Source organism: Bubalus kerabau, chromosome 17 (genome assembly GCF_029407905.1).
Source record: "Bubalus kerabau isolate K-KA32 ecotype Philippines breed swamp buffalo chromosome 17, PCC_UOA_SB_1v2, whole genome shotgun sequence".
In the NCBI taxonomy this organism is placed as follows: Eukaryota; Metazoa; Chordata; class Mammalia; order Artiodactyla; family Bovidae; genus Bubalus; species Bubalus kerabau.
The window spans coordinates 17,570,375-17,580,776 of NC_073640.1; the positions used below are offsets into that span (position 1 = coordinate 17,570,375).

At 48.1% G+C, this 10,402-nt stretch overlaps 1 protein-coding gene across 14 annotated transcripts in view; it reads right to left on the bottom strand.

Moving 5' to 3' along the window:
- ANKRD11 (ankyrin repeat domain containing 11) overlaps positions 1 to 9,274 on the bottom strand; it is a 119,261-nt gene extending 109,987 nt beyond the window's left edge. For 8 of the 14 annotated variants that reach the window (XM_055553142.1, XM_055553157.1, XM_055553146.1 and 5 more), the window contains exon 1: positions 8,857 to 9,133. The gene's annotated coding sequence lies outside the window, so the exon portion shown is untranslated. The other 6 variants (XM_055553144.1, XM_055553152.1, XM_055553147.1 and 3 more) reach the window with 5 other exon arrangements.
- Positions 9,275 to 10,402: the final 1,128 nt, after the last annotated feature.

The following is a 10,402-nucleotide window of genomic DNA, read 5'->3' on the forward strand; positions in this document are numbered from 1 at the left end:
CCTCAAGTATGTACAACAACACTTGTCAGGAAACACCATCCTGCCCACACAGCCCACTTTCAAGATTTCCTGGACGCTCTGAGGACTGCTTTATGATGGGAGGCCCTCCCTGTCCCCTGAGTGGCCTCTGGCCAGGATCCAGCAGACATATTTCATTCCTGGGTCACTTTCCCAGGACAGCATCTCTGCCATGTATGTAAACTCAGGCATCATTCCTACAGCAAAATCTCAACCCTGTCATCTATCTCTTCCTGGTCGTCATCATATACTTTTCCCCATAAAATGGTGTTCCCACTTTCCCTAACAGTGTCTCTTCCACTGAGACCTTTTTAAACCCGATATTCATCCCAAAGCAAAGGACAACAGGGGGACAAGAACAGCCAGAAGATGAGGCAGGGCCTCTCATGAGCAGTGGCCACCTGGCCACTCTCCCTCCGCCCGAGCCCTAGATGCTGCCTTCTCCTGGCCCCAGATCCAGGCACGGGGCGCTCACTGCCAAGCCTTCTGCCCACCATGCACTGGCGTTCCTCTAGCCTCTCTGACACCACCCACTCCATGTGTGGTCTCCGCCTCCCCATCCCCATCAGCAGGGCCCTCATCCCCAGAACACACACTCAGACCGCGCTCTGCTTTCCTGGCTTCGGCTGCTACCGGCTTCTGCATGGGCTCCAGGCCGTCCTCACGTTACCACCTGTCCTGCCTGCCTTTGTCCAGAGCCTTCTGACTCTGCTGCTGCCCCTGCTCTGCGCACCAGAGCGCCTCCTCCAGCACACCTCCCAGAGCTCGCAGTGCCCTGGCCCCCGCGGGCAGCTCCGGCCCCACATCCTCCTTCCTCTCCCTGCATCCACCACGCAGTCCTGCACACAGTGAGCAGCCAATGAACATCTGACTACATCAGTGGAACGTGGGGAAAGCTGTCTGTCCAGTCTCAGAGGCCCCTCCCTAAGACGTGTACTCACCCCAGTTCCCAACTGTCCTCCCAATACACAGCAGGCCACATTCAGAAAAACCAGAAGTCAGCTACACAACTGCTGATACACAGTGGCTTTACACAGTGCCAAATGGGTGAATGGTTACAACGACAGAAAAAACAAAGACAGTGCTCTTCACAACTGCCAAGGTCATGAAAAACAAGGAAAGCCTGGAAAACTGTTACAGACAGGAGGAGACTAAGGAGACATGCAACTAAATGCCATGTGGGATCCTGGAGAAGGAAAAGGACATTAGTGGGAAGTGAGTGAAATCTAAATGCATCAGGGGTTGAATTAACAGCATAACGTATCACTGCTAATTTCTCAGCTTTGCCAACCTTAACATTGCTATGTAAGATATTAATAATAGAGGACCTGAATAAAGAATATAATGCAACTCTCTATTATTTTTGCAACTTTTCTGTATATCTAAAATTATTCCAAAAAAGAAAGTTTATTTAAAACAAAACCTTGAGACTTCCCAACAGTCCAGTGGTTAAGACCACGCTTTCACTGCAAGGGGGCACACACTGGATCCCTGGTCAGGAAACTAAAATACTGCATGCCAAGTGATGCAGCCAAAAAAATAATAAGACATTTAATTTTTTAAATGAAATTAAAATTTTTAAATAAAATTTTAAAATAAAGCAGTGTGCACATACAAAATGTGCATTTCACCATACCCTGTCAATGCCAAACTACACTAGGTGACGGATGGTACTGCGTCCTCCAGGAATCAAGAGAGCTCTGACGAACCGAGGCCGAGTGCCAGAGCCTACTGCACACTGACCTGACCCAACCTCACCTGTAAGGACAGCATCTAAGGACGCCAAGCCTAGTGCGGTCAGCAGAGTAACTCCCCCAGAGAGGTCCACATCCTGATCCCTGGCACCTCTAGACATCTCAGGCTAGTAATCAGCAGACAGGGGACTGACTACCATGGATGATTCTGGTGAGCCCAACATAATCACAGGGGTCTTTAAAAGTCGAAGACGGAGGCAGAAGAGAGTCAAAGGAGGACGTGACTTTGGAATAAGGTCAGAGAGATGCAAGGTTGCCAGCTTTAAAGACGGAGGAAGGGCCCACGTGAAGAGCCTCCAAAAGATGAAGAGGCAAGGAAATGAAGTCTCCCTGGAACTGGCAGAAGGAACCAGCCCTGGTCATTTGTTAACACAGTCACAGAAAATAAGCAGTGACAGCACTGCAACGGAAAACTCACAAGCGCTTCTCCAAACCCTTAGACCACGTTTCCCCCCTGCACAGCCGCCTGAGTCAGCCCCCACCCCTCCACCTCCCTTCCGGGTCCCACCTCCCTCCACCCAACAGACTTGAAGGCTTAGAAGAAAAACATCAAGGAAAAGGAGATGCGATAAGTTAAATTCTAAGAGATTTTTCTCCCCAACTTTCTAAAATTTCACTATGTCATTAAATAACTTTTTTTTAAAGATTAGTTATTGCTTAAACATAATCTTTAAAAAGTCAGTCATCTGATGAGAACCCAGATTCAGCAGAATCAGATCTAATCACTTTACCAAAGAAAAACAAAGTTCACATGTACCTCATTAAGGTCATAACTGCTGAAATCACTCAGGATATGAGTGAAAGCACATGTTACTTTTCTAAGTTTCATACTAAATGATAAGACACTTCAAAGATCACCTTTCCCAAGTATTAGGGAAAAAATCTCCCCATAAGAAAACACTCTGAGTTTAAGCATATTTCATATATTAACCTCTAAACTCAAAAACTTCAAATTCTAGATGGACTCTTCTAAAGATAATGGAAATATCTATGTAGGTAAGCTAAAGTTAAATATATTAGGAGCCAATCATACAACTCTGGCAAAGAAAGAATTCACAAAGTCTAGAAATTCCTTGAAAACATAATCACCTTGAGGGCTACAATTTCCAACCCCTAAGGCAATCCAAAAGGACAGGATTTCTTATAAAATGTTCTGCAAATCCTTTAATTAGTCAGGCGTTTTAGTAATTTTTTTTTTTAGTTAATTCCTTCAAGAGTGGTGTCTTGGGGTTTTGTTGAGTTTTTATTTTTACTTCCTGTTTTACAGGATGTAAAACCACATTTAGAAACACACTAGCAAGGCTTAATTTCTTAAGAGTAATAAGGTTCTCCATTGTATTTCTCATGCTCTCTGTTTTAGGTAAGTTTACACAATATAGCCATAATATCTTCAAGTCTACATTTTCACCCTGAATTAAATGAAAGTTTTATTTTGCTGGATATGAATGAAGTAAAAAAGAAAAAACAAAAACACTGTAACTTTAGCCCAAACCTTATGAACCAAGCACCTTCCCGCAATGTCCTCATTATTTAGAAACGTTCATTATTCCAGCACATTCACATTCTGGGTCTGAAGACGACCACTGGAAGGGGAAGAGGACGGGACACTCTCTACTGACGAGCTGAGGACAATCTACTTGCTGCATTTTAGATGAAAAATAATCTCTGATATCAGAAAGTTATTAGGCATTTACAAATTAAATTTCAATCCCAGCCCTTCTTAAAGGTCACCTTTTTTAGCTGAACAAGTGGCTGGAGAAGGAAGGATTTTATGAATTTTAGTTAACCTTGACCAAAAAAACACTTCTTTTTCAATCTAAGTGATCAAAAATGTTTTTAGTTGAGAAAAGGCCAACGTTATGTCATGATGAGGTGCACACTGGTTTCTTTACAAGTGGAAAAAGAACACCTACAGATTTTTAGGATAATAAATAATTCACTGCACAGATGCCAAGGGCAGGACTGGACATGCGGGTCTCGCCCAGCCAGCAGGCACTCTGTAACTCAGACAGCACTGCTCACCTCGATCCTGGCTGGGGTGGGCTTCCCAGAAGCCGTACCCCTACAACAGGACTTTCAGTCATTTCAGCCCTTGAAATATCTGAGCTATATTAATAAGCCAGACTTCTTGTATTTTTACACTGAAAACCCCCTTAACTGTTTACTCAAAGGATCATAGTTGGAACGGATGGTTTTCTCAAGTTCTAGAATGATGTCTTTAGTTTCAAAAACAACCAATCCCCCTCACCTAAAATGTTAAAACCACACAAACCTAAACCTACTGTTATCTAAACCAAGAACTCAAGTCTTTATCACCCAAATTATGTCCACAATTCGGGTTTTCAATAACAACCTTTTCCCAAGTACATAACAGGTTCATTTTTTAAACTTTAGAAAACATAAACCACACACAACCCTATTTTCGTGAACTTCTCCCCAAAGAGATTTTTTTTTCCATTAAAATACCAAAACTGAGCAGGGGGATAAGGGATAACGTAAAGGGGGCTGCCTCCATTCTGGAGAATGTATATTGCTTTGGCCTTTTTTATTACAACTGCTCAGGAAGTTAAAAACTAAATCAAAAAACGCTAAACCTTTCAAGGGACTCCACTATGACACTAACCCACTGTTGACACGACACACGACCAGCACCAGCAGCAAAATACACCTGGCCAGCCTGACTGTGGCCCCAACACAGCAGTCCTACCAAAACTGCTTTCACAGAGAACATTCTTCTTCTTCCACAAAGAGAACCCGCCTTCAATTATGGACATTTTCTTTTGTCTCTTGTTTTGTGCCAACTGTAAAAGCCATGCTCAACACCTTCCTCTAAATTGTAAAGGTAAACTTGTAATGATAACAAATGGGAAAACAGCTAAAATGTACATAGCATAATTTCTAGTCAAATAAATGTTCATAATCCTAAGTTTATCCTTTCAAAATTACTCAAATACTTCCATACACAGTCTTTGAACAGTTCAACAAATACTTCTTGAGGCAATTCTATGACCATGGTCCTTCCTAGCCTGCAACTCTGATGACAAAGAGACCATGCCTACCTTTATTAAGCTTACAGCCCTGCTATCACGGGGCACGTACAAACCAATCACATCTGATCAACTGTCAAGTTCTACATGGCTATTACAAGGTGGGGTTATAAGAAGACTCTATGAGGAAGCATATATAACTAAGACCCAAAGGCTGAGCAGGGGTTATCTTAGAGGTTTTGGGGTGGGGGCAAGTAGTGAAGATTTGCAAAGGAGACAATAATGGATACTCAGCAAGACCCTAGTCCAGGCAGAGGGTCATCCAGGAAATGAAAGGCCAATGGAGCCAAAGCATCAGGAGTTGAAAAGACCTGAGGGGGGGGGGGGGGGGGGCCGCGGGCCGGGGGCAGTCACACAATCAGGGTTAGACTGATTAATAATCATCTGGGACACTTTTCTTAAAAATGCTTGTAGTTCTAGCATATACATAAAACACTAAATAAATAAAACACTATTTGGCCTTCCCTGGTGGCTCAGTGGTAAAAAATCAGCCTGCCAATGCAGGAGACATGTCACCCCTGGTCCAGAGAGATCCCAAGAGCCAAGGAGCAACTAAGCCCCTGCACCACAACTACTGAGCCCACATGCCGCAACTACTGAAGTCAGGGCCCCACAACAAGAGAAGCCAATGCAATGGGAAGTGCTTGAACTGCAACTGGAGAAAAAGTCCACATAGCAATGAAGGCCCAGAACAGTCATATATTAAAAAAAAAAAACCTATTTGGTCCAAAGGTGAATTTGAAGAAAATTTTAAATATGGAGAGGGAAGAATGGGAGTTAAGAAAAGCACAGAAGAATGCTAACAAAAACATATATTTATGTACACAGCTGAGCCTGACTCTGGCTTAAAAGATATCAAGAATTACATCCACCAAACAACAACAACAAAACCACTTGGAATAGAAACATCTCTATCAGAATTAACAAAGTAGATGTTAAAGTGGATCCTTTCCTAAGCCTTTTTAAAAAGGCTTTCTAACTGCCTGCATTCCAGGTGCCGGGGATTGACCTCTTTTTTTTTTTCTGTATAGCTTTAAGATAAAACTGGAAAAGTTGAACTGCAAAGAAATTCCATTTGAAATTCAAATTAAGAGAACACATATGAAAACATTTCAAGACAGTTTAACTTTCAGTTATTTGTGTTCACTTATTTTTTGCGTTAGGTTTACCAAATGGCCGAGCTCGATCCCCACAGAGCACTGACTGAACAATAGTGAACTGACCTGGTGCGCGGCCAGCCGAGCCGTGCAGCTTCAGTCTCACTATTGACTCGTGAGTATCTTGCTATTAAAGGAAGTTCATCCATTACACTTTCATTTGAGACATGAAGGGACTTACACAGGATAATGGACAGATCAAAACACTTATTTTGGCAACAAATGACGATTATGCCCTGAACCGGCATTTACTGACACTCTCTAATTATGTTATTTAATTGATGATGGGCTCAATGCCACCCTATGCAAAGTAACTCCTCTCTCATACTGGATGAAATGGAACCTTACTATGTCAAATGTACTTAAAAACTCAAGGATCACAAAGCATCTTGACAAATACTCTTCAATACAAATACCATAGTTTCTTTAAGTCTATGTGTAGAAAGTTCTACTTGCCACTGTATCAACACTGTAATTAGAGCTGAGATGACAGCCACTGGTCCCAAGCAGCCCATCTGGTTTGGAGAGATGAAAGGCCTGCTGTGCGGTGTGATTATCACGGCCAGGCCCGCAGCACACCCAGAGAAAAACATCCAAGAGTGGCAACCCAGAAGCACAACTGCAAAGGAGGAATTCACGATTACATGACACCTTTAAAAACAAACTTCTGGTAAATCCTGTTATGCACATTTTCCCACAATTAAAAAAAAAAACAACTTAGAAGAAAAAGACCTTTTCCAAGTTCCAAATCTGGGTCAAATTTGGCACTATCTTTGGGCAGCTTTTTAACTAACTCAGGAGGCACGCACAAAGAACAGAGGAAAATGTCACAGCAACTTGGTCTTTGTTTCCTCTGTCCAGAGAGCCAGCCTATCAAAGGCGAGCCTGCTCCTGAGCGTGACACCACAGAGGGCGGACAACAGCTGAATGGAGGGCGGGGGACCAAGGGTCACAATCTAGGTTGAGCAAGATGTGTTCCCTTTTTCTTCTCTAACGACAGTTTCAAAGTAATACCAGAGTACTTGTGCAATCATCCTCAAAAGACACAAACAGAACTCAGGTCCTCCAGGATGGCAACACTGAGGAAGAGCAATCAAGGTCCTCCAGAGAGCAAATGCCGTCTCAGGGTCTCTGATTTAGAACTATCCAAGTTATGCCATTGACTGGGTCTGCAGGAACCAAAAATAGTAACTGTTTCAATGGCACTTTTTCCACAAGCAGAATCATCTTACATCTTTTGGCTAAGAGCATTTCATCACCACCCCCCACCACCACCAAAGGATCAGAAGTCTTAAGTTTTGCAATTCAACAACTGCATACACTCTCACTCCTCAGTGGAGAAGGAATGTGAAGGATATTGCGCAAGTCACTTCAGAAGACCCTCTCACCATAAAAAGTCTGAAATTTGACTATGGAGAAATTCTTGCAAACGAATATAAAGCTTCTCAAAGCCTACAGAAACCATGAAACCTAAGCCTGTTGCATCTGAACTGCTAGAAAGAAAATGGTTCTGAGAGCACGGAGCCCTCTTAGGCCAGCTTAATCTTCCAAAAGCCTCTTCCAAAACTCTTCGGAAGTTGGGATAGGAAACACAACAGAAGCAGAAAAGCTTGACAGGACACCACGAAAAGAGCAGCCCCCAAGAAAAATTAAGACTCCCCGCAAAATGCCAACGATACAAGACTCAACACAATCCCTCTTTGAGAGGGGACTGAAACCATGTGGCAGGGCCAACCCTACATACACACTCACACATACACACTCACACATACACATACACACACACACACACACTCTCTCTCACAGCTACCGCCCTGCCAGGGGATGATGAAATGAGGAACGGAAATTAACATTTCAGGCAACGTCTCACATTGTTCCTTGAGGCCAAGGGCTGCTGCTGGTGCAGCCGCCGCCGCCGCTTCCCTCCCACCCGCCCCCAGTCCCGCCTACCCTCCCCCCGAAACACCCCCGCGCCGCTGCCCCGCATTCCTGCCCCTCCGCGGGCCCACGCGCCTCCCGCGGCCCCAGCGCCCCCTCTCCCTCCAGGGCCCCGGCTCTCCCGCCCCCTCCGGCTTGGAGACCGAAGCCGCCTGCTCCCATTTCAAAACAGCGATAATAATAGGGACGCTGGGAATAACAACTACAGCCCACACCACGAATACGCCCCTCCCGCGGGTCAGAGGTCGGCGCCCCGCTCTCCAGGTGCCCAGGGCCCTCCGCAGCTCTGGGCCGGCCTTTCAAGGTTGCCTGGGCCCCCCAGGCCCGCCTGGAACGCCCAACGGCCCCCCCATCTGCCCCTCGCGCTGCCCCGGGACCCCCAGGTCCCCAGGCCCAGCCGAAGCGCCCCGTCGGTCCCTCGGGCTTCGCAGGCTCACCCAGAGCCCACCCTCAGCCGCCTACGGCCCCCCCCCCTCAGGCCTGCCCCGAACCCCTGTCGGCTCCTCAGAACCCCTGAAGACCCCCGTCGGCCCCTGCCCGCCCACAGTCCATCCTCTACCCCTCAAGGCTGCCCAGGACTCCTGTAGCCCCCCCCCCCCAACCAAGGCTCCAGGCCCGCCAAGAGCCCCTCGTCGGCCCTCTGGGCCCACCCCGAGACCACCTAGCCCTCGCCTGCCCCTCAGGTCAGCCTGGAGCGCCTCGTCGGTCCCCGACCCCCAAGTCCGCCCGAAGACCACCGTCGACCCGCCGGCTGCCTCCCACAGGCCCACCTGAATCCCCGCACAAGTCCGCCCGGAGACCCAGAGCGCCGTCACCACTGCCCCGGACCCTGGACCCCAGGCCCGCAGGAGCCCGCCGCTCTGCTCCGCCCGGCGCGCAAGGCCTGCAGGCCGCGAGGCCGCCCCACGCCCGTCCCGATCCCTGCGCGGCCGCGGCTCTCACCGGCTCCGGCTCCGACTCCGGCTCTGGCCCGCGGCTCAGCGGCGGCGCGCGGGCGAGGCCATGCAGCCCCGGCCCGTCACCGGCCCGCGGCCCGAGCGGGAAGGCGGCGCGGGCTCCGAGCGCCGGCGAGGCAGGCGCAGACGAGCCCGCCCTCGGGCGGCGCCGCGGCAGTCTGGCTCTCACTGAGGGGGCGTCGGGCCGCGCGCTCGGCGGCGCCTCCCCGCTTGGGGCCCTCGCTCCATCGCGCTCCGGCTCGGGCGGCCTCTGGCTCCGGGACCCGGCGGCGGCTGCGGCGGCGCCGGCAGCATGAGACGTTACCTCCCATTGGCCCGCCGTATCCGCCACCACCATTGGTCCGCCGAATTCGGGCACAGGGCTGCTTACGTCACGGCGTCGGGAAGGAAGTGCGCATGGGACCAAGGGAGACGGCGAGATTGACAGTTTGTAGGACGGGCTGTGGCGGGACCAGAAGGACGTCAGGGGTCGGATTGGACAAGGTCGTGCGCCCAGGCGCAAGAGTCGCCGAGGTAGCGAGAAGCTGGATTGGCTACGTGTTTCGCACAGGGGGCGGGTCTTTTGGCCTCGAACATGACGATTGGCCTTTCCAAGTGCCGGAAGCGGCGAAGGGAACGGTCGGGAAAGGGTCTGGGCGGAAGGCGGTAGAAGGCGCGGTGTCGCGGAACGCACACTGGTAGGGAGGTGCGCCCGCGAGTTCAGGGCCGGGTAGGGGCAGTTGGTGCTCTGTCAGCTCACATCCAGACCATTCTGCTCTGGTTGCACCTGCCGCTCGCACAGGGACGCTTGACCACCGTCCACCGACCGAGTCGCCTCTCACATCTGTTTTTTTAAAGGAAACGAAGATCCTTCCAGCCGCGCGGCGGGGCCAAAGAGAAAAACACTGACTTCAATCAAATAGGGAATTAAAATTAGGAAATATGAATAAGGAGGCAGTTTGCCTAGAAGTAATCTGAGAACATACTAAAGCGAAAACAAAGTGACGTTCCACAGAAGCAGAAGCTATGGATAAAAATATACAGTAGCGAAAAGAAGTGCAGAGAAAAGGAAAGAATGAAACCTTTGAACACATTAATTCACAAATGTTTACTGAGTGTCTGTTACCAGCCAGGCACTAAATCAGGCACTGGAAACGAACTGAAACAGCAACTCTATCTACCAGCATGTGGTTTCTCACCATGGAAGGAAGACACACCTTCGTTGAATACAAGTACCTAATTACAGGCTGTGATAAGTGCTTTGAAAGAAAAGTATAGGGAGTTATGAAGGAATACTGAGTGAAAATCAGGTCTAGTCTGAGCTGTGGCTTGACACTTAAGGTGCTGCCAGAAGGCTGAAGAAGAAGTATGAGTAAGACGTGGTGGAGAATATCCAGTAAGGTGGCTTCTAGCCACATGTGACAAGCACTAGAAATGTGGCAAGTCCAGGTTGACATGTGCTGTGAATATAAAATATCGGGTTTCAAAGGTGTGGTGTGAAGAAAAGAATGTAAAATGTAAAAAAGTAAATCTTTGTATTTTTTACATGTGTG